This window comes from Thamnophis sirtalis, unplaced genomic scaffold (assembly GCF_051295495.1).
Source record: "Thamnophis sirtalis isolate CommonGarterSnake01/CBP01778 unplaced genomic scaffold, rThaSir2_p1.2 scaffold_4, whole genome shotgun sequence".
NCBI classification, from domain to species: Eukaryota; Metazoa; Chordata; class Lepidosauria; order Squamata; family Natricidae; genus Thamnophis; species Thamnophis sirtalis.
In genome coordinates this window covers 123415870-123438352 of record NW_028261384.1, presented here as the reverse complement: position 1 = coordinate 123438352, position 22483 = coordinate 123415870, and the positions used below count along the sequence as shown (strand labels likewise).

The following is a 22483-nucleotide window of genomic DNA, read 5'->3' as shown; positions in this document are numbered from 1 at the left end:
TAATAGGAATCCCAAAGTCCTTTCATTACATCACCACCCAGCAATTCTCAACCAAACTTGGATTCAAAGCATAGCCTACAGAGTTGCCTGTCAGGCCAGGCATTTAGATTTGGGATTCCACAGTTTGTGCCAACATGTCTGTCTTATTAAATTGGAACTTTAAGGATAGCTCTGCCTTGGACTCTGATTTAATTCTGCATGATATTTGGAATGCTGACATTGTGCCTGCATGGCCCCATGGGAGTATGACAGCCAATCAGAGTGCATTTCTTGCACAGGAGTAGGATCCCCCGGGGTGGGGCCCAACAGAGGGCATAAAACCCAGGGACTCTCAGCGAGCAAGTCCTCCTCCTCCTCCTCCTCCTCCTCCTCCTCCTCCTCCTCCTCCTCCTCCTCTTCTTCTTCTTCTTCTTCTTCTTCTTCTTTTTCTTCTTCAACATCTTCAAGGCATGTGATCACCTTTCCCCCCAGGACCTCAAGCCATGTGGTCCTGTCCACCATTAAAACCATCTTTCCAATTGGCCCCCATGTTTCCAGTGTCTTTTCCCCCACTTGGAACTGAACTCAGAAGGATATTTCTTCCAACAAAATAAACTACTGCTCAGAGGGAGAAAACAAACATCTTTGATCAGTATTCAAGTAAAAGCTAAAAGATGAAAAAGCATAAATCAAAATAAGGTTGTTTCTTTCTGAATTGAGCCAAGACAGTTTATTTTCATTCCAAATATTTATCCAATGGCGTTGTTGGCAAGTCTCTATCCATTAAACTTGGATCTAGGGATAGCCGATAATTAATTTAGAATGGGCACTAAACAGGCATATGATGATGATGATGATGATGATGATGATGATGATGATGATGATGATGATGTTAATCTTTGGTGAGATACGCAGCCTTTGGGGCTGGTTGGTAGCTCAACAGCTCGAGTCCTAACCAAGGACCTAGGAACTGTTAAGGTAACGTCGGAGGATATAAGCTGTTCCAAGTAGGGCGTTTTTTTGTAGAATCAGAATGTTCAAGGCTGATAAATTTAAAATTTCCAAATAGCGAGGTAGCCCTTTAGGTATTGCTCCAAGGGTTCCAATTACAATCGGGACAACACACAATTTTTCCCCCCACAGTCGCTCAACTTCAATTTGCAAGTCCCTCCCAGTACTTTGTGATTTTTTCTTGCTGCTTATCTTCAATTCGTGCATCTCCAGGTATTGCAATGTCAATGAACCATACTTTTTTCTTTTCACCTATTGTTATGTCAGGTATGTTGTGGGCCAAGTGCCTGTCAGTCTGGATTCTGAAGTCCCAGAAGATCTTGACTTTCTCATTCTCTAAAACCTTCTCAACCTGATGGTCCCAGTGGTTTTTGCTGTACTCAAATCCAAACTTTTGGCACAATTTCCAGTGAATGATCTTAGTAACGCAGTCATGGCATTGTAGGTAGTCAGTTTGTGAAATTTTGCTGCACCCACTGATCAAGTGGTCGACTGTCTCGTCTTTCTCATTACAGAGGCGACATTTGCTATTGGTGGTAACATGTTGAATTTTTGCTTCATGCAGTTTGTGGCTAAGGCTTGTTCTTGAGCTGCCAAAATAAAGCCTTCTGTTTCTTTTTTCAGTGCTCCTGATCTTAACCAGTTCCAAGTTAGCTTTTGGTCAGCTTTGCCTTCAATACTTTTCAAGTATTGGCTATGCATAGCTTTGTTTTTCCAATTTTCAGCTCGCTTCTCAATTACTTCTTTCTTATAGTCAGCTTTTGACTTAGTTGTCTTTAAAAGGCCTCCTTTATTTGCTTCCTTAATCATTGGTTCTTCACTTTTCTGGATGTAATCATTCAAGCTGTGTTGTTGTTGTTGTTGTTGTTGTTGTTGTTATTGTTATTAAACCAGAACTTCAGTCATCCAAAATTCTGTGTAATGGAATGAGGTCCTGTTACTTGTCCCAGCCTCTGCCAACCTAGCAGTTCAAAAGTGTGTAAAAATGCAAGTAGAAAAATAGGCACCACCTTTGGTGGGAAAGTAACAGCGTTCTATGCACCTTCAGCATTTAAGTCATGCCAGCCACATGACCATGGAGACGTTGAGAATGACTAGCACATATGTGCGAGGGGAACCTTTACCTTTGCTTTACTGGATTTGATTGAGGCTACATCTTAGTGTGCAGTAGGGTAATTTGAATTCAATTTTCAGAAGTCTAAGCAGGATGGACCAAGGTGAATTTACTCTGCTCAAGTCCTCAGTGTGATGTAGACTTTGGCATGTTTTTCAGCTCTTTGGAGCTTTGAAAAAGGAGGAGTTATAATGATAGTTAATGGCTGCTCTCTGTAAATTGAGGCGAAAAAGAATGTAGGCCGGAGAGTTTTGGTTTCTGTGATTTACAGATCTGTCTCTACAACAAATGATCCAATTGGCCAGACAGATTTGTTTATTCGTCCTACTCAGGTATCTGTTTCTGAAATCTGTTTTGCCTCCTTATGCATTTGGGTGTGGATGCAAAGCAGAGGTGGGTTCCTACCAGTTCGGACCTATTCGGTAGAACCGGTTCGTCAAATCTACCGAACCGGTTAGAAGAGGTTCCACCAGTGGGCCCGGAAAGCAGGCCACACCTACAGAAGAGGTTCCATAATTTTTTGAAATCCTTGGATATGATTATTCTACAGTATCATGCTCATATTTATAAAACTCAGTGCCTCTGTGAAAGGTAAGGATGACTACTGTGTTTGTGGTGCAATCAGAACATTCCGTGTGTTGAAGTTGTTTTAATGCAAACCAAAGATGCCTTTTAAAAAACAAGTTTACATCATATTCTTATGCATGCCAGTGCTGTGTGTGAGGTAATTTAAGGTGGTTCTGACAAGTGTTGTCGGCATATCTTCATATCTGGGCACATGGCCAGCAAGCCACTCGCACAAAGGAGACCACACCCACAGAGTAGGTTCGTACAATTTTTGAAACCCACCACTTATGCAAAGCCACCTAGAACATAAAGCAAGGCTCCATCAGAAATCGATTTAAAGTCACTTGCATCATTTGCCAAAACTCGAGCAGCATCTTGGAAGGTACTTTAATTTGCTGTGATCATTATCCTATCACAAGAAGATAGACATGGTAATCAGAGTTGGAAGGGACCTTGTAGGTCATCTAGTCCAACCATCCTGCCCACGCAGAAGCCCCTACACCTTTTCTGACGAATGGCAGTCCAATATCTTCTTGAAAGCCTCTAGTGATGAAGCTCCCACAACTTCTGAAGGCAACTTCTGTTTCATTGGTTGGTTTTTTTTCCTCACTGTCAGAAAATTTCTCCTTATTTCTAAGTTGAATCTCTCCTTGGTGGTCAGTTTCCATCCATTATTCCTTGTCTGTCCTTTAGGTGCCTTGGAAAATAGCTTGACCCCCTCCCCTCTGTGGCAGCCCCTCAAATATTGGAGCACCGCTACCATGTGTCCCCTGGTCCTTCTCTTCACTAAACTAGCCATGCCCAATAATCTAACCTCATTTCTTCCAGAGCATGAAAAATAAAGTTTCTGAATTGTGCTCAGATATGCTGTTCTGCACACACTCTCTCTCACACACACACACACTCACACACACCAGTGGTTTGGTGGGTTTATTAATTGGCCCAGAATTTCCCTTCACCAAAGCCCCAGAAATGAGCCAAAAGCAGACCAATGCTAGTCCATACAGCAATGGCCAATGAGCCCACGAGGAAAAATTAAATCCACAAGAAGGTTTAAGAGGCACGGTCGAAGTCAAGGCATGGTGTAAATCCGAAGCAAGGCAGTATCATGACCAGAAAACACACAGCTAGGAAACAGATGCATTGTTCCCAGCATCGCCTTTATCTGTCGGCTGTGCTAAATAGCCGGGGCGGGGCGGGGGGGGGGGGCAAGAGGGGCAAGGCTGCCTCCTCGTGAGTAATCAGGCTGACGTACTTTAGAATAGAATAGAGCTGGAAGGGGACGCAGTGACTCAGTGACGCTGAACTTGTGGATAAGAATGTTTGGCAGTTTTGCAGTCCGAATCCCTAGCGCCGCATAACCGAGTGAGCTGATTAACTCTCATGGAACAATGAGGGTGTTACCACAGGTTACTCAATGAATCAGGTTGCTCAATTAATCAAGTTGTATTGCTGCCCCCTCCTTGTTGACATAATGCCCCATTGTTTTGCAGCGTAGCGTGCAGAAAAATGCAAGGTGCAAAATGCAGACCTTCTTTTTCCTCTACTTGAGAGACCGCCTGCTGCCAATTACCTCCTCTAGACCGATCAGATCCCACAGACTAGGCTTCCTCCGAATTCCATCCGCTGGCCAGTGTCGACTGGCGACTACTCGGAGGAGAGCCTTCTCTGTGGCCGCTCCGACCCTCTGGAACGAACTCCCCGTGGAGATTCGAACCCTCCCCACCCTCCAGAACTTCCGCAAAGCCCTTAAAACCTGGCTATTCCGACAGGCCTGGGGCTAAAAAGCTTCTACCCCCTTCTCGAATGGTATGACTGTTGTGTGTTTTAAATTATGTATTGCTGCGCGTTGTTTTAATTTTTGTCTGTATCCCCCTCCCTTAGTTGAGTTGTGAGCCGCCCTGAGTCCCCTTCGGGGAAAAGGGCGGCATATAAATAAAATAAACATTCAACATAAACATTCAACATTCTAAGCTTTGTTGTTAAATGCCTGTCAATGCCCAGAAGTTTCATTTTCCACCTCTCACCTCTCTGTTTGAATTATGTTTTGAAACGTTGGTTCTGTTATTAGCTGGGTAACTTTCCCCACAACTTTGAAGAATGCTGTAGTGCAGTTTCCATCAATTCCTTGTCAGTACATTTCTTTTTTTCTAACCCTAACGAAAACAAAGGGCTCAGTGGCTAAGACGCTGAGCTTGTTGATCAGAAGTGTCGGCGGTTCAAATCCCTAGTGCCGTGTAGTGGAGTGAGTTCCCATTATTTGTCTCAGCTTCTGCCAACCTAGCAGCTCGAAAGCAAGTAAAAGTGCAAGTAGAAAAATAGGAACCACTTTTGGTGGGAAGGTAACACTGTTCTGTGTCCTTTTGGCGTTTAGTCATGCCGGCCACATGATCATGGAGACGTCTTTGCACAGCGCTGGCTCTTCGGCTTTGAAATGGAGATGAGCACCGCCCCCTAGAGTTGGGAATGACTAGCACATATGTGCGAGGGGAACCTTTACCTTTTTAACAAAAATAAAAGGGTGGTCTATGGATGGTTTTTAAGCCCAACTGAGAGCTTTGCATTCTTTTTTCAAAAATTGAAAGTATCTTAGCCATTTCACATGCTTTGTGAGTTTGAAACCATGGTTTCTACAAAATAAATAAACATGTATTCCCTTTTCATTGTGATTACAGATGATCCTCGATTTAAAGCCATTTGTTTAGCGACTGTTTGAAGTTACAATGGCACTGAAAAAAGTGACCTATAATCGGTCCTTGTACTTAAGACTCTCACAGAATCTCACGATCCAGTAATCAGAATTGAGGGCATACATTTTCAATGTTTGCAACATCCTGGGATCATGTGACCTTCCTAGCCAGCTTCCAACAAGCAATGTCAATGAGGAAAGCCGAATTTGCCTAACACCTGCGTGATTTACTTAACGTCATAAAATCAGGTGTTACTCACTTAACAAACACAGGTCCAATTCTGGTCATAAACCGAGGACTACCCATATCTGCTCACTTTTTAGTGCTGGGAAGCAGTGGCTAAATAATTCCAGCACGGATGGAAACGTTTCTGATCAAAGGACAAATAATTATCATTTTAGATGATGCTATAAGCCAGTGTTTTTCAACCTTTTTTGTGCAAAGGCACACTTTTTTCATGAAAAAAATCACGAGGCACACCACCATTAGAAAATGTTAAAAAAAATTAACTCTGTGCCTATATTGACTATATATAAAGTAATTTTCCCATGGCACACCTTACACTATGTCACGGCCACGGCACAGTGGTTGAAAAACACTGCTATAAGCAATGTCCTAGTATTTTAGAATATTTTCAGTATTTTGTCTTTTTTTTTTTTGGCTTTGATTTTGAGTGTTTATTCTAATTCACATTCTATCTTTTTGGTATGGGGTCAAATTTTGGGGATGATCCTAAATAGACGCCGGGTGGCAAGGTCTCTTTTTCGGTGTGACTGCGAGAAGCCTCCCAGCGGCCACCTCTTTGCCAGCCGCTTCCCGCCAGCAGCGACTGTTTGGAAGCTGCCGAAAGCTACCGGAGGTCGCTGAAAAAACTGCTGCCGTTGCCACACTGTTCTTCGCATCGGCCATGCACAGGCATCCCATTGCCTGCTGTGACAGAGGGACCTGGCCGGGCAACTCCAAGCAGAGCATTGCAGCAGGCAATGGGATGCGCACGTGAGCTGGCATGAAGAACAGGGCAGCAATGGCAGTGGCTTTTTCTGGTACCTCTGGTAGTTTTCAGCAGCCTCCAGCCATCGGCTGGGAAGCAGCTGGCAAAGAGGTGGCGGTAGGGAGGCTTCTTGGAGTCATACTGAAAAAGAAAGCTTGCCTTCCAAAGTCCGGATCAGCTGCTGTGGGAGGAAGGTAAGCCGAAGAAAGATCCAGTCATGGGAGAGGAAGCCGGGCTAGGTTGGGGCCTCTGAAGGAGGGGAAACAGGGGAACTGGCGAAGAGGGAGCAGGCGGCAAGCGGGTGACCACAGGGGCAAGGCCGGAGCCAGGGAATGGTGCATTCTCTGATGTGGCTGAGGCAGGCGGTGGCTCTGGGGAATGGCACGTCCCTGGGGCCCCGGGTGAATGGGTGGCATGCTTACTTACATTTGGTAGCTGAGCTGAGCGGGCAAGGCATGGGGGCAACTGGCGAGGCGAATAGCTGGGCCATCTGGTGAAGCAAAGGCAACATATATAGGGCTGGGATAGATGGGGTGAGCGTTGAGCGGGCGGACAGGGTGAGCGAGTGGTAACCAGGTAGGCAGAGCAAGCGAGTGGTGACCAGGCAACCAGGCGGGGGTGGTAGGCAAAGTCAACTTTGTTGCTGCCAATTTGGCAAATTTCCCCTAACAGTTCGCCCGAACTGGTGTGAACCGGCTGAATACCACCTCTGGGCCACTTGGAGGTTTATCTTTGTCCTCAGGGTCAGCTGAGTAGTGCAAATGGGTGTGGAGCCTTCCAGGAACTGCTGAAAAGACTGTGTTGTAGACTGGAAATAGATGATATCATATCCCTCCCGCTCTGGGGAGAGAGGGATGTTCAATTTTGATATAAATGGCCTCTTTCACCTTTTTTTCAAACCAATTATCCTTTCTGTGGAAAATGTGGACATTGCTATCTTTAAAAGAGTGGCCTTTGTCTTTTAAATGCAGATGGACTACTAGTGAATCTAGTCCTGATGGGTTTGTTCCATTGTGCCATTTGTTGATGAAGTGGTTGTTTTGTTTCCCCAATGTACAGATCTGCACATGGCCTATTCCATTGTAGTGCTTATATGTAAACTGAGCAAATGATTATGTACTATGACTCCAGAATCCCTCTCACTTGTTACTACTATTGAGTCAACTACCACCTATTCTATACCTGTGCATTTGGTTTTCCTTGCCTAAGTGTAAAACTTTACTTTTCTCCATGTTGAATTTCACTTTGTTAGATGTTAGGTATTAAACACAGAAATGATTTTTATATTAATATAATCAATCATATCACTTTGAAAGAATAATTGAAACCAAATCACTGTTCACTAATGAGCAAAAGCAATTGGTACGACAGGATTCATTAATCAAGATGAAAAATTGCTAGGAATTTTGGGGGGGAAAAATCTATCCTTATTTGTCACCATTGTGACAAGGTTTTGTATTTCAAAATCTCTTATAAACAAAAACTCAAACTTAAGATGTGGCACACCCATTTCTTCTGGTCAATTGTGCATCAACATAAATGAATAAAAAAAAGTGATGACAGAAGTTTGAATGGAAAGTGAAAATCTCTTTCTTTTTCTTTTCTGATATTTACTGGTCCCAAAAGAGGTGAGGAACTAGCCAGAAGAGAAACAGCTGCTTTTGCCAAAAAAAAAGAAAGGAAAAAAAGTGAGGGCTTTTCCATCATCTGAATAGAGAACATTTCCCACTTCCTTCCTTTAAAAAAAACAAACTCATTCTTCTAAGCTGAACAGGAATGTGTGTGTGTGTGTGTGTGTGTGTGTGTGTGTGTGTGTGTGTATACCCACATATATATATACACATTTATATATATATAGAAGTGTACATTAGTCCTCGATTTACGACCACAATGGAGTAAGGCAGTTGTGAAATGCTGTGTGCCTTATTTTATGATCTGTCTTGCCTCCATTGTTAAGCGAATCATTGCAGTTGTTAAGTGAATCATGCGGTCATTAAGCAAATCTCGCTTCCCCCAATGACTTTGTTTGTCGGAAGCCAGCTGGGAAATGGTGATCACATGACTCTGGGATGCTGCAACCATCATGAATACATACCCGTTGCCAAGCACCCAAATTTTGATCACATGATTGGGAGGATGCTGCAATGCTCGTAAATGTGAAAACTGGTCGTGTCACCTTTTTTCAATATTATTGTATCTTTGAACAGTCATTAAACAAGTGGATGTAAGACAAGGACCATCCCAGTGGTGGGTTCCTACTGGCTCGGATTGGTTTGACCGAACCAGTAGTGGTTTGGCGGCTTGGGTTGCTAGAACCTGCCACGCCCCCGTACCAGTTCTCCCGGCGGCACCGTAGGCTACACCATCTTGTTTTTTTGCTTCTGTGCCTGCACAGAGCAATTTTTATTGCACTGCTCATATGCACAGTGAACCGGCTTTAGCGACTGCCGAAACCCACCCGTGGGGCCCCCTTTGTGCCATATTCCGTAAAGTAGTTTTCATGGCTTCCCCTTCTGCTCAAAATCATCTTATGGGAAGGGATCTAAAAAGTGAGGATCTTACTGGACTGGGCAACCCTTGAAGAGTATTCGGCGACTTCAGCTTGTCCAGAATGCAGCCGCGCGAGCGATTGTGGATGCACCTCGGTTCACCCACGTAACACCTATCCTCCGCGAGCTGCACTGGCTGCCTATTGGTCTCCGGATATGCTTCAAGGTGCTAGTCGTCACTTATAAAGCCCTTCATGGTATTGGACCTGGGTACTTGAGAGACCGCCTGCTGCCAATTACCTCCACCAGACCGATTAGATTGCACAGACTAGGCCTCCTCCGAATTCCATCCGCTGGCCAGTGTCGACTGGCGACTACCCGGAGGAGAGCCTTCTCTGTTGCTGCTCCGACCCTCTGGAACGAACTCCCTGTGGAGATTCGCACCCTCACCACCCTCCAGGCCTTCCGCATAGCCCTTAAAACCTGGCTGTTCCGACAGGCCTGGGGCTAAAGAATCATTGCCCCTATCTCGAATGGTATGATTGTTGCGCTTTTTAATTATGTATTGTTTTGTGTTGTTGTCAACGGTCTGTATCCCCCTTCCTTTGCTTGAGTTGTGAGCCGCCCTGAGTCCCTTCAGGGAAAAGGGCGGCATACAAATGAAATAAAACTCTAAACTCTAAACTCTAAACAACCATAATAAATTTAATAAATGATGAGGAAAATATTAGAATGTGCAGCAATGAACAGTTTAACACTGGCGATTAAAGAGAAAGAACAAACAGATTGTTACATTACATGGGAATCATTTTATTGATGGCTAGAGAATAAATATAAGAATTAGAAGTAAAAATAGTTGGGTAAAATATAGAAAATATATCAATAGAATTAATATGATTAATACAGTTAAATAAATCAAGAAGGGGATTGTTATAGTATTAGACATTTAAGGTATTGGTAATAAGCTGGGAATAGATTAAATAATGAATATGATTGTAAATTTTAATTGCTGTTGCACAAAGTATTTGTACTCGGAATGGCACACTGTTTAATGGAAGATGGATTGTATATATTAAAATAAAACAAAAACTTTAGAAAAAACAAATTTAAGAAATCACCACAAGGAAGAGGAGGGAAAGATGGCAGTCCCAACCATGTGATCAGACAGCAATACTTAGACTTATATAGCGCTTCACAGTGCTTTTACAGTCCTCTCTAAGTGGTTTACAGAGTCATCCCATTGCCCGCAGCAATCAGGGTCCTCACTTTATTGACCTCGGAAGGTTGGAAGGCTGAGTCAACCTTGAGCTGGTCAGAATCAAACTGCTGAACTGATGGCAGTCAGCAGAAGCAGCCTGCAATACTGCATTCTAACCACTGCGCCACCACGGCTCTTATGGTTGTGACAGCCATCTTGCCTTTTTTGACATGTGGATCCCATGCTATTTGCCTTCTTTATGTATGAGATACTGGTGTACTTGTGAAGATTTGAGGCAATTTGTTTTGCAACTGAATGATTGACATCTTTTTTTTAACCATTTCTTTTTTATTTTTAATTTTCAAAACAAACATGACACAAAATCTTTTCTTTACATACTGTAGAAAGTGTTTCAGTTGGTTACAAAAGGTTTTCATGCATCTCTTCCATCGTCATCAAGTATAGATCATATTAACTCTAATATCTTATCTCAAATGTTTATACATGTTACCATAATCATACCTCCAGTTTTTTTTTGACTATCATTGTTTAGACGTGCTTCATCATAAAATATACCAAAATTTAATACATAACCACATACTGGCATTTCATTTACTATTTCTAAAATCCTCCAATAATACTGTGTCCTTATGTCCTATTCTAGCTAAACATCCATAATATTTAGTAACAAAATTTTCCAATTCTCCTTTTCAAAGCACTGTTTACAATTTACATGATTGACATCTTCTTTAAGATCAGTGTATTGGGTATTTTGGCTGGAGTGGGGTGTAAGAGCTGGTGGGATACAGTGGTTCCTTGTGAGATGCTTTATTTCTGCCTGACCATGGTAGAAATGGGTGTTGAATTATATCTGGGACATATTATTAAGGTCTTAGTGTAAAACAAAGGAGACTATTGGCTCTAGAACAGAGGTCTCCAAATTCAGCAACTTTAAGACTGGATTTCAACTCCCATTTGCTCCTTGAAAAAAAGGCAGTATTTACATTTGGCACATGAAAACTCAATCCTTTCTACTCTCATGCTTGTTAAAAAATAACTGGTCCCATAGGTAATTCTTGAACATCCTCAATCTAATGTAGGGTTTTTCCTCTCTTTGGATGTTAAACAGAGAATACTTTGCACAAACCATGGCATGGAGTAGGGTTTCTCAACCATGGCAACCTGAAAAAAGTGTGGACTTCAACTCCCAGAATTCCCCAGCCAGGATTTGCATTTGCTGGCTGGGGAATTCTGGGAGTTGAAGTCACGTACGTATATGCTGGGTGGGGAATTCTGAAAGATGGCTGGGAAATTCTAGGAGTTGAAGTAACATATATGGTGGCAGAGGAATTTTGGAGATGGCCGGGGAATACTGGAAGTTGAAGTCACACATATGCTGGCTGGGGAATTCTGGGAGATGGCTGGGGAATTCTGGGAGTTGAAGTCTACATTAAAGTTACCAAGGTTGAGGAACCCTGAGACAGAGCCTTAAAATCCATAATCTGAGGGCAAAGACAAGCCAAAGAGCAAATAAACCTGATGATTTAATGTATGATGGAATGGTTAGATTGTTGGATTAGAATCAGGGGTGGGATTGAAAATTTTTAGCAAACTGTCTTTTGCCTGTTTGCTGGGTGGGCATGGCCATGAGGGCCTCTGGCACCACAGCAGGGGGGGGTTGCCCTCCCCAGGGTCCAGAGGATTTTCTTGAGCCTCCGGGAAGAGGAAAACGGCCTCCCACAGCCTCCGGAGGCCAGAAACAAGCCTATTTCCGAACTTCCGGAATTTCCTAGAGGCCTATTTCTTGCCCTCCCCAAGCTCCGGAGGCTTTTCTTGAGCCTCTTGGAGGCTGAAAACGGCCTCCTACAGGGTCCAGAGACCCTGCAGAGGTCAGAAACATACCTGTTTCCCGACTTCCAGAACTTCCTGGAGGCCTGTTTTACACCCTCCCAGAGCCTCCACGCGAGCCCTGCGCTTACCTGTCATGATGAACAGGCTGTGTGGAGACTCCTGGGATGGGTGGGGTGGAGTGGGCAGGGCCAGCCAGTCCTTCCAACTACTGGTTTGGCGAACCAGATGTAAAATTAGCATTTGGTTCCCCTGAAGCGGTCCGAACCAGCTGAATCTCACCCCTGATTCGAATTACATCCATCCTTAATTATCAAAAAACAGCCTAGCCTACCCCACAAAGTTGCTGTAGGGATAAAACAAAGGGAGAACTACATGAATCTCATAACTCAAAACCAATCAGTGCATCTTGGATGAAAGAGGACTCTGAAAGAGCATTGATCAGTTTTGAGGGCTGCTGGGAGCTGTAGTTTAACACTATCAGAATGAGGCCTTTGTTCAGGGGTGGGTTCCTGCCAGTTCTAACCTTCTTCTTTTCTGTAGAAGAGGTTCCACAAATCTACAGGGCCGTTTAGAACCAGTTCCAGCTCCCTCCCCTCGCCCGTCCGCACATCATCAAGACTTCTCCACACGAGAAGTCCACAAGTCTTAAAGCTGTCAAGTTTGAACACTCCTGGGTTTTTTTTTTCTAAAGGGTTAGGGGTGCAAGGATCTTGTAACTTGACAGCTTTAAGACTTGCATACTTCAATGCCAGAGTTCCTGAGCCAACATGACTGGAGGAGGAATTCTGGGAGTTGAAGTCCACAAGTCTTAAAGCTGTCAAGTTTGAACATCCTTGGGTTTTTTTCTAAAGGGCTAGGGGTGCAAGGGTCTTGTGACTTGACAGCTTTAAGACTTGCGTGCTTCAAATGCCAGAGATTCTGAGCCAACATTTTGGTTGCTAAGCAAGAGCATTGTTAAGTGAGTTTCACCACATTTTACAAGTTGGCCACGCCATGTCACATGACTGCCAAGCCACTTTCACTCGGTCACATGGCCGGCAAGCCACTCCCACCAGGTCACATGGCCGGCAAGCCACTCCCACAAAGCAGGCCACACCTACAGAAGAGGTTCTAAAAATTTTGAAACCCATCACTGCCTCTGTTATACAGTAGTTCAGACAGTCTTCCCCAATCAGTCTTAAAGACACATACACACCTTAAAGAAGAGCCGGGCCTTTCTTATTAAACATTAAGAATCCTAAAAGCCTCCTTCCATCATTAAACTATGAAAAAGCAGCCAAAATAGAGTTCTGCTTTGTAAAATACAAAAATCTATTGAGCCCGCCCCCCCCCCTTTTCATATGTATAATAGGGCCAGCTATACATGAGATCAGCATTTCCACTGATGGCATTTGCAGGATTTGGAGAAAAATGGATTGACTCTAGGCTGCCCCTAAATTTTGCAGGATTTCTGTTGGATCATGATTCCTCCCAGAAATTAAATGCATGAAAGCAATTGACTAAGCCTTTGAGTAGTATGTGAAAGGATTAATTATTCTGAAATGGATTTGCCAGGAGAGTCATCCAGAGAATGGAAAAGTTCTCTTCCAACTTGAGCAACTAAGTCCACGTGCTCCCTTTCCTTTGCCATCCCTTGATGAATTGACTAGTTTACAGTACAAGATAGAAAAATATCTGAGAAACTCTAAATCACAAAAACAAAAATAAAGCCCAACCGAATCAAATCTGTCAGAGACCAAATAAATCATCCCCTCAGATTCCTGGGAAATGTAACCACAGCTGCCTATGTGCAAGTCTGCACCACTGCTATTTCCTCTATTTTTCCAACATCACATTCTCAATGAGCAGGATTCCGATTCATGGGGTAAACAGGAGAGGTGCCAGATAAATAGCAATCGCAAACGGGAAAGATTTGAGAAAATAGGATTTTCTTTCCGGCCAACTGTACCAGGAGCGAAATTCCAATGAAATCAGATGGTATTTTAATCAGATGGTACTTTGCAATGCAGATGCTTACTTCATTTTATTTTATAGTTAGCTGGAATGAAGACAATGAAATATTGTCTTCATTCTTGTTAATGCATAGGTTGGCAGCTGCTGCCCTCCAAATATTTGAAATACAAGATGATAAAATCTTTGAGACGGTTCTTGCGAAATTATGAAATCACTTCCATGGAAATTGAAATTGATTTCACCTGAATTTTTTTATGGAGTAGCAGTTATTTAAAAGGCTTAAGAGCCACTTTGGTCTATTGGTTAAGGCACCTGGTTAGAGATGTGAGTTCTAGCCCTACCTTTGGCATGAAAGCTAGCTGGGTGATGTTGGACCTGTGTTAGCCTCACTCAGCTCAACCAACCTTACAGGAAAAATAGGAGGAGGAAGGAGTATTAGTATGTTCACTGCCTTGACTTATTTATAAAAATAATAAAGTTAGATTAAAATAAAAACAAATAAGTCAATTAAAATATTACTGTTTCATGGAAATTGGTGGGAACAGGTGGCTGGGGTATTTTATACTAACCAGTGTGATTTCCCTCCTCCTTTTTTTTTAAAAAAATGGCTGATTAATTTACTATTTTATTTTACTTTTTTTTTTGCATGCTCCATAGTTTATAGCGCATGAATTGATTGTGCAGTTTTGTAGAGTAAACTATTGTAATGTGTCTCTAACCAGGGATGTGGAAGAAAATGCTGAGGAACTGCAAATGGTATTAGACTAAATTTTTTATTTTGAAAGATGCATCAAGCCTTTTTGAAACCTGGACCCACATAGCTCGGCTTTTCTCGTCTCTTCCTCTAAACAGATTGAGAAACTGCCTGATTCTAAGATAGAAAATAGGACTTCTCCATCTCAAGGTAGCTCAGACGAGGAATAACCCAGCCAGGGAGAATTTCAGCCACGTTTGTTTGATTTGTCCCCTTCAACTCTTAAATGAGAACTGAAGACAGCTTAGTTTGCATGCGGGCTGTAGGTTAAGAAGCAATGGGTGGAAACTAATCAAGGAGGGAAGCAACTTAGAACTAAGAAGAAATTTCCTGACAGTCAGAACACTTAATCAGTGGAATAACTTTCCTCCAGAAGTTGTGAATACTCCAACATTGGAAGTTTTTAAGAAGATGTTGGATAACCATTTGTCTGAAATGGTAGAGGGCTTCCTGCATGAGTAGAGGGTTGGACTAGAAGACCTCCAAGGTCCCTTCCAACTCTGTTATCCTGTTATTCTGCAGTCCTTAACATACAGCCACAGTTGAGCCCAACATTTCTGTTACTAAGCGAGGCAGTTGTTTAGTGAATTTTGCCCCATTTTGTGACTTTTCTTGCCATGGTTGTTAAGTGAATCACTACAACTGTTAAGTCATTAACACGATTGTTAAATTAATTGGGCCTCCCTGTGGATTTTGCTTGTCAGAAGGTGATAGCACATAATGCCAGGCCATTGCAACCATCACAAATAAGAGTCTATTGCCAATTGTCTGAATTTTGATCACATATCCTGGGGACTCTGCAATGGGTGTGAGTGTGAAAAACCACCATAGATTATTTTTTTCAGTGTAATTACAATTTCGAATGGTCACTGAATGAACTGTTTAGTTGAGGATTACTTGTATAGAAGTTGAAGAGTACTTGTACAGAAGAAAATTCACAACTGCTTCTTAACCACTAACTGTGGATGATATGGTACACTTACCTTCCCTACCAGTTCGCAAACATGAGTGGGCACCGCATCTGCACATGTGCACTGCCGTCTGCGCATGTGCAGTGTTCGTGCATGATGTTGGGGCTGGTGGACGGAGCCTCCCGTAGCTGCCGCTACCGGTTCACCTGAAGCGGAAAGAACCGGCTGAATACCACCTCTGATATGGTACCTTCCAAGTACAGCTAGTCCTTAACTTACAACAGTTCGTTTAGTGACCAAAGTTACAACGGCACCGAAAAATGTGACTTATGGACATTTTTCAGTTACAACCTCTGCAGCATCCCCATCGTCATGAGATCAAAATTCCTATGCTTATCAACTGGTTCATTTTTATGACGGTTGCTGCTGTGCCCCAAGGTCATGTGATCACCTTTTCCAGCCTTCTGAGCAGCAAAGTCAATGGGGAAGTCTGATTCACTTAACAACCGGGTTACCAACTTATCAACTGCAGTGATTCACTTAGCAGCCGTGGTGAGAAAGATCGTAAAGCGGGGCAAAACTCAAATTAACCAATGTCTCACTTAGCAACAGATATGGCAGGCTCACTTGTGGTTGTAAGTAGAGGGCCACCTGTATTTTGGACTGTACTCTCCATGGATGGAGCTGGCTGGGGGGGAAGTTGCCTAAAGGTCTGGGGGCCATCGGGTTGTCCACCTCTTTGACCAATTCCAGACATTCGGGGTTGTGATGGGAACTTAGCACGGGAGGAAGGAAATGAGTAGTATTACACCTTTCTCGTTATGACACTTCCTTTCTTCCATGCTTCCTCTTTGCTCTCCTATATGAGAGCTTGTGCGCCTCTGTGTTCTGAGACACGTTTCCGCACCTGGTGACTGAGACTGAGGTTCAAGTCTGCCTCCAGAAAAGTGACAACTGCCTCTTTTGTTTTTGCTCGCTGATTGTTTGGATCATTTTCCGCTTCGAGCTTTGGCTGGTAAGGCTTTCAAACACTTTACTTCGTTGTTTGTGTTAATGCACTCGTGCTAAAACTTGCTTACATTCTGCATGCATTTCAGCCTTGGGAACGTGTAACATTTCTACATTTTAACAGTGTATTTAATGCCCTTGCATAATATGAACCGCAAAATGGTTTAGTTTGAGTAATCAAAACAAATGCAGCATTTGGATCCTTACCAGTTAATTTTAGGCCAGAGTAAAACCAAGGGCATGTCTAAAAGGATGCTGTTTTTAAGACAGCTGCGAATAACCCCTTCTGCTAAGAAGGGGTTATGTGCTCAGTTCATTGTTTTTTTTTAAAAAAAAATTGTGTGAGAGTGCTTTAAAACAATAATGCGTGAAGATAAATGAGCATACGAAGGCTTAAAGAAATTATGAGTCACTAAAAATAACTGAGGAATTAAACATCATCTAAATAATCTGACATAATTTCTCTTGTTGTCTAAATTGTACGTGCCTTGGCCTTCCTGAGGAATTCTCTTAAATATTTGCCTGCTGTAGCCAAATAAAATAAAAGGCAAGTCAAGATTCTTCGCGAGATTGGTATGTGATAATAAAGACAGCGTTTTATTGCTTCAGGCTTAAAATACCCAGTTTCTCAAACTACTCCATCACTGGAGGTTTTCAAGAAGAGTTTAGACAGGCATGTGTCCAGAATGGTATAGGGTCTCCTGTTTGGGCAAGGGGTTGGATTAGAATCCACCAGATGCTCTGGGACGCTACATATCCTTTTCATGACCTCTTTTCATTGTTACCTTTGGGGAGGAGGCTTTGTGGTATCCGAAGTAGAACATCTGTCCTAGATTCAGTCACGGTTTTGTTCCATATAGCATCAAACTTGTGAACTCTCAAGTTTCCTCTTTCCGCTACGTATTCAAAGTGAACAGTGATTAATATATATATATATTGTGAGCGTTATGTATGTGTTGGATAGATATACACTTTCTCTTGAGAACAGGCTACAGAATTTCATTTTTAATGTGGGTCGGTGTGCTCACAGTAAAAAAACAAAACACAATAAAATTATCTTATAATTACATCTTGCATCTTATAATCAGAGGTGGATTTCAAATCCTGGTGCTACCGATTCGCTCTTCTTCATTTGTGTGCTCGCGCGCACATGCAATGCTTCTGTGCATGCACAGAAGCGTCCAGGCGGGTGGGTGGAGCCTCCCAGCACCACCACTACCCAGCCGATCCAGGAGCGACCCACCTCTACTTATAATCATATCTTACATCTTATTTTATATCTTATCTTATCTCATCTCTCATCTATCTTATCTCCCTTCCAACCCTATTACTCTATGTTCTGTGTTCTGTATTTAATTTGGCAAGCTGATAACACTGTTGATTAATAAATGAAATATCTCCGGGGCTGCTGGCATCTGTTGAAACCAGGGAACTTTTTCAGATGTCGCTGATCCATAAATGCTCCTCACCAGAACATTATTACTTTTGTGGAGTTGTCTAGGGTGTTTTTCTATATGGGACTGTCTCCCTCCGTATACCCCCCCCCTTCCAGTTGGATGATGAGTTCCCGTTAAGCAAAGAAATGAGATTGGTGTCTAGACTAAGAGGCATGTTTTCACTTGTGATGATGAACAGTTCAAAATAGAGGCTAGACGATCCATGATCTGTTATTTCAGAGATATTTGTTTACCAGATTCCTTCATGCCTTCAACACTGACAGAACTTCTAATGTAGGGAATGGAACAATTCGCTGCAGCCAACTCACTGTGCCATTTCACCATGGCCATATCGCCATGGCCAATTCGACTTGGCCATTTTGGTGCAGCCAACTAGCCAGGAGATAGCTGGCCGTGGCCAACTTGCCACAGGACAACTCATCACAGAAAATTCCAGGGGTGGGGGGGATAACTCATCAAAACAAATGCTATCTATCTGCCACTGTTTCTCTGACATAATTTCCATTTTTGTGAATGGAAATAATGTCAAAGAAACAGTGGCGGATAACATCGATTGCATTGAGTTATCCTGTGTGGAATTTCCTGTGGCAGGTTGTCCCACAGCAAGTTGGCCATGGCAAGTTGTCCCGTGGTGAGATGACTGTGGTGAAATGGCCACGGCAAGTTGGCCAGGGCGAATGTCCTTGACCAGAGTCCCCAATCTTTCTGAGTTGACAGTCCAAAGTGGGGGAGAGGAAAGAGGGATTGGTTCTCTGAGAGGGGTAGGCACATGTGCATGTACGTACACACACATGAGACTCGTTGCTCATGTGAGTGGGTACGTGAGTGCCTGCAATGATGCTCGGTGAGTGGGGCCACGAGCACCCACCCAATGCTTGTGGCAACGCTTTCGTGAATGAACTCTGAGCGCCACACAAGTGGGGCTTTATGTGTCCGCAATACTCATGGTGGCACACACGCAAGAGGGGGTATGAGTGCCCATGCGACTGGGGTGGTGAGCGCCTGCGACACTCGTGATGGTGACGTGAGTGGGGTCGCATGTGCATGTGCATGCACCAGCCAGCTACTCACATGGCCTGGTGCCCAATAGGCCATGGCCCAGTATTGGTCTGCAGGTTGGGGGCCTCTGTCCTAGACCCTCCAATGTACTGCCTCCATTGGAAAAGGTTCTTAAAAATTCAATGAAATATTCAGAGATGTATTTACCTTGAAAACAGCCCCGGTGAAGTACATGCCATAATTAATCATCAGGACTTGTTCTGAGGAGATGTTTTATCAGCGGTTCTTAACCTTTTCTTCATCACGGACCAGCTTAAAATACCTTTTATGGCCACAGAGAATGGCCACAGACCCCCAAGATTTAACTCAAGATTTAAATCATACCATTTCTTCATTGACCCCCCCGTGATGATATCGCCTGGGCGAAGGGGGGCAGTGGTCCGTGAACCGCAGGTTCGGAATCAATGTCTTATGACATTTTCTGTTATGTCATGGAATGTTTTATATGTTTTGCCAAATTTCAGTTCCACAGTAGCCTTCTGTCCTGGATTTTGGATACATTTTGTAAGTTGGCCCATCTGAGGTACCTTGGTTTAAAAATTGTTGCCCTACGATTAGGGGTGGGATTCAAAAATTTTAGCAACTGGTTCTCTGCCTGGTTGGTGGGTAGGTCTGACCATAGTGGGCATGGCCTACTTGGCCTCCTGCACCATGGCGGGGTGGGGGGGTGGGGGTTGTTTTCACCCTCCCCAGGTTCTGGAGGCTTTCCTCAACCTCCAAGAGAGTGAAAACGGCATCTCCGGAGGTCCTCTAGAGGCCAAAAACAGACCCATTTACAGACTTCTGGGAAGCCCATTTTTGCCTTCCCCAGGCTCCTGAGGCTTTCCTCGACCTCCAAGAGAGTGAAAACGGCATCTCCTGGGCTCCGGAGGCCAGAAAAAGGCCTGTTTCCAGACTTCCATGAGGCCTGTTTTTTGCTCTCCCAGTCTCCGTGCAGGTCCTGCACTTACCTGGCATCCAAAAGGGGGCCGTATGGAGACTCATGGGAGGGAAGGGGCTGGAGAGTGGGGCCAGCCAGTCCTTGCAATTACCAGTACAGCGAACCAGATGTAAAATTAGCACCCGGTTTGCCTGAACCAGTCAGAACTGTCTGAATCTCACCCCTGCCTACAATGCACTGTTTCACCCTGCTAATGCTTACACAGAGACAAACAGGAGAGTAAAAAGTCTTATTTGTAAGCCTCCCAGAATCACTGAGAGTGAGTAGGCGTCCATATAAATCTTCTACATAAAAACAAACCCCAATCAATCATAAGTAAGGAACACCTTGTTTTTGTATTTATTTGTCTGTTGGCAAAGAAATAGTTGGTCCTGATGTTTCAATTAACTCAGAGCATCCAAAAGACAGGGAGGTTCCACTTGGCAATATAGTCTAAAGTTTGGCTGAACTACTTGCATTCCTGCCTGCTACAGCGATCCTTCCATACTACGTTCAGTCCAAAGATCTCCCTCTCTCTCTCTGGACATCTTGGATCATGATTCACCAGAAAGCAGCCGGACTCTGAGGTTAGAGATGCACCACCCATGTCGATCTGAATATCAGAAATATCAGTGGTTTATTTAGTCTTTGTTTTCCCATTTTTGCGCTTCTTAAAAGTGGAATGTCAATGGACTGGTTTTGATGGAGGGAAATCTGTATTTGTATTTTGTTTACTTGTCTGAATTTGCTTCCCCACCCCCCGCCCCAGGCTCTTAGCTAGCATCTTCTCTCAGTTGGTTACATCTGAAAGGTAGTGCATTGGAGAAGACAGGTATATTTTTAAAAGATCTGGCTTCCCTTCTCGCTGACCATGGTGCCTGGGGGATTCTGGGAGTTGAAGTCCACACATCTTAAATTGGCTGCCAATTGAGGAAACACTGCTGTAGCATCTCGGGTTGTGGTCCAAAGTTCAAAACAGAGGAAGCCAGCAATTACCACCCTGTTTCATCTGTCAGCTTCCTTTTATTCATAATGTACATTTTTCGACATCCAGAGCAAAATAAGATATTGTGGAGATGTTTTTGCAACACATCCAACTAGGAGGAAAAATGTGTTCTTTGAACTGATGACAGGGTGATAAGAGATACAAATTAAAGAAAAAGAGACAGAACACAGGCAAATTAATCTAAACTTTAAAGTCGTCTTCTTTGGTCTTTTGAAACTAAGATATCATTAGTCCTTGACTTTCAGTCAAAATTGAGCCCAAAATGTGTATTGTTAAGCAAGGCAGTTATGAGTTTTGCCCCATTTTATGATCTTTCTGCCACAGTTGTTAAGTGAATCTGCAGTTGTTAAATGAATTATGCAGTCATTAAGTGAATCTGGTTTTCCCTCATTAACTTTGCTTGTCAAAAGCTGGTTGGGAAGATAGTGATGACGGCTATCTTAAATACATGCCGGTTGCCAAGCTCCCAAATTTTGATCATGTGACTGTGGGGATGTTGCAACGATTGTAAATGTGAAAATTGGTCATATCCTTTTCCCCCCCAGGACCATTGTTAACTACAAACAATCACTAAATGAATGGTTGTGAGTCAAGTAATGCCTGTATAGGTAAAACTAACAACCCAGAACAATAGCTGAGTTCAAATGAATTGTAGAGTTATTGTCATTGTGGTGCGGTCTATTATTTCTCTGGGTTGTGTCTCAAGCACAACGTCACAAAGTCCTTGATGTAATCTGTGGCATTATAGTAAGCTTCCTGGCTTATAAATAATGCCATGGATTTCAGCAATAATTAGAGAAGCACACACACACACACACCCTGCAATTAGGGTTGATTCGTGGATTTCTTGGTTCTCTCTTAGCTTGTTGGCTTTTTTGCAGACGTTTCCTTACCCAAACTAGGTAATATCATCAGTGCTGGTAAGGAGTGGGGTTTACTCCCAGTTTATATTCTAGTGGTTTGCCCTAGAATGGTCTTAGAGGTTCTTTGGTTGGGCTGTTTACTGTTGGCTTGTTCGGCCAACAGTTTCTTGATTGGGGTATTGTTTACTTGATTGTTGGTCTAATGTTAATCATGGTGTTAATCTACGCTCATCTGGGTGTTGATTGCTGATGGAGAGGTGCTGAGATCTCTTTGTTCCCCCCTTTGACTTATTATTTCTTTTGCAGTGTCTATAGCAGAGGTGGGTTCCTGCATAGGTAGTAACTCAGCCTGCTACACCCCCGAACCGGTTCTATTGATGGCACCGCCATTTTGATTTTTGTTTCTCGGCATGGACAGAACAATTTTCATTGCAAAAATGTAATCCCCCCCCTTTTCTAACATTGTGCGTTTGCGCAAACCTTTTTGCGCACCGAAGCATCAGTGATGCCGGCAGCAACCCACCCCTGGTCTATAGGTATTATACATGGCTGTGTATTGATAGCTAGTGCCAGGCTTCTAGAAAATCCTTAGTGTTTTGGAACTTGGTTTGGTCTAGGATGGTCACAGTTTCCCAATTGAAACTATGGTGAAGAGCTGATTCA

The 22483-nt window shown here is 43.3% G+C and overlaps 1 protein-coding gene across 4 annotated transcripts in view; it reads left to right on the top strand.

Annotated features, from left to right (window-relative positions):
* HSD3B7 (hydroxy-delta-5-steroid dehydrogenase, 3 beta- and steroid delta-isomerase 7) overlaps positions 1-22483 on the top strand; it is a 75690-nt gene that overhangs the window by 22120 nt on the left and 31087 nt on the right. Inside the window, exon 1 of one of the 4 annotated variants that reach the window (XM_014069536.2) lies at positions 16434-16523. The exons of the other annotated variants lie outside the window; for them this stretch is intronic. The gene's annotated coding sequence lies outside the window, so the exon portion shown is untranslated. Of the gene's footprint in view, positions 1-16433; positions 16524-22483 lie in introns of those variants that run through there. 4 annotated transcript variants of the gene reach the window in all.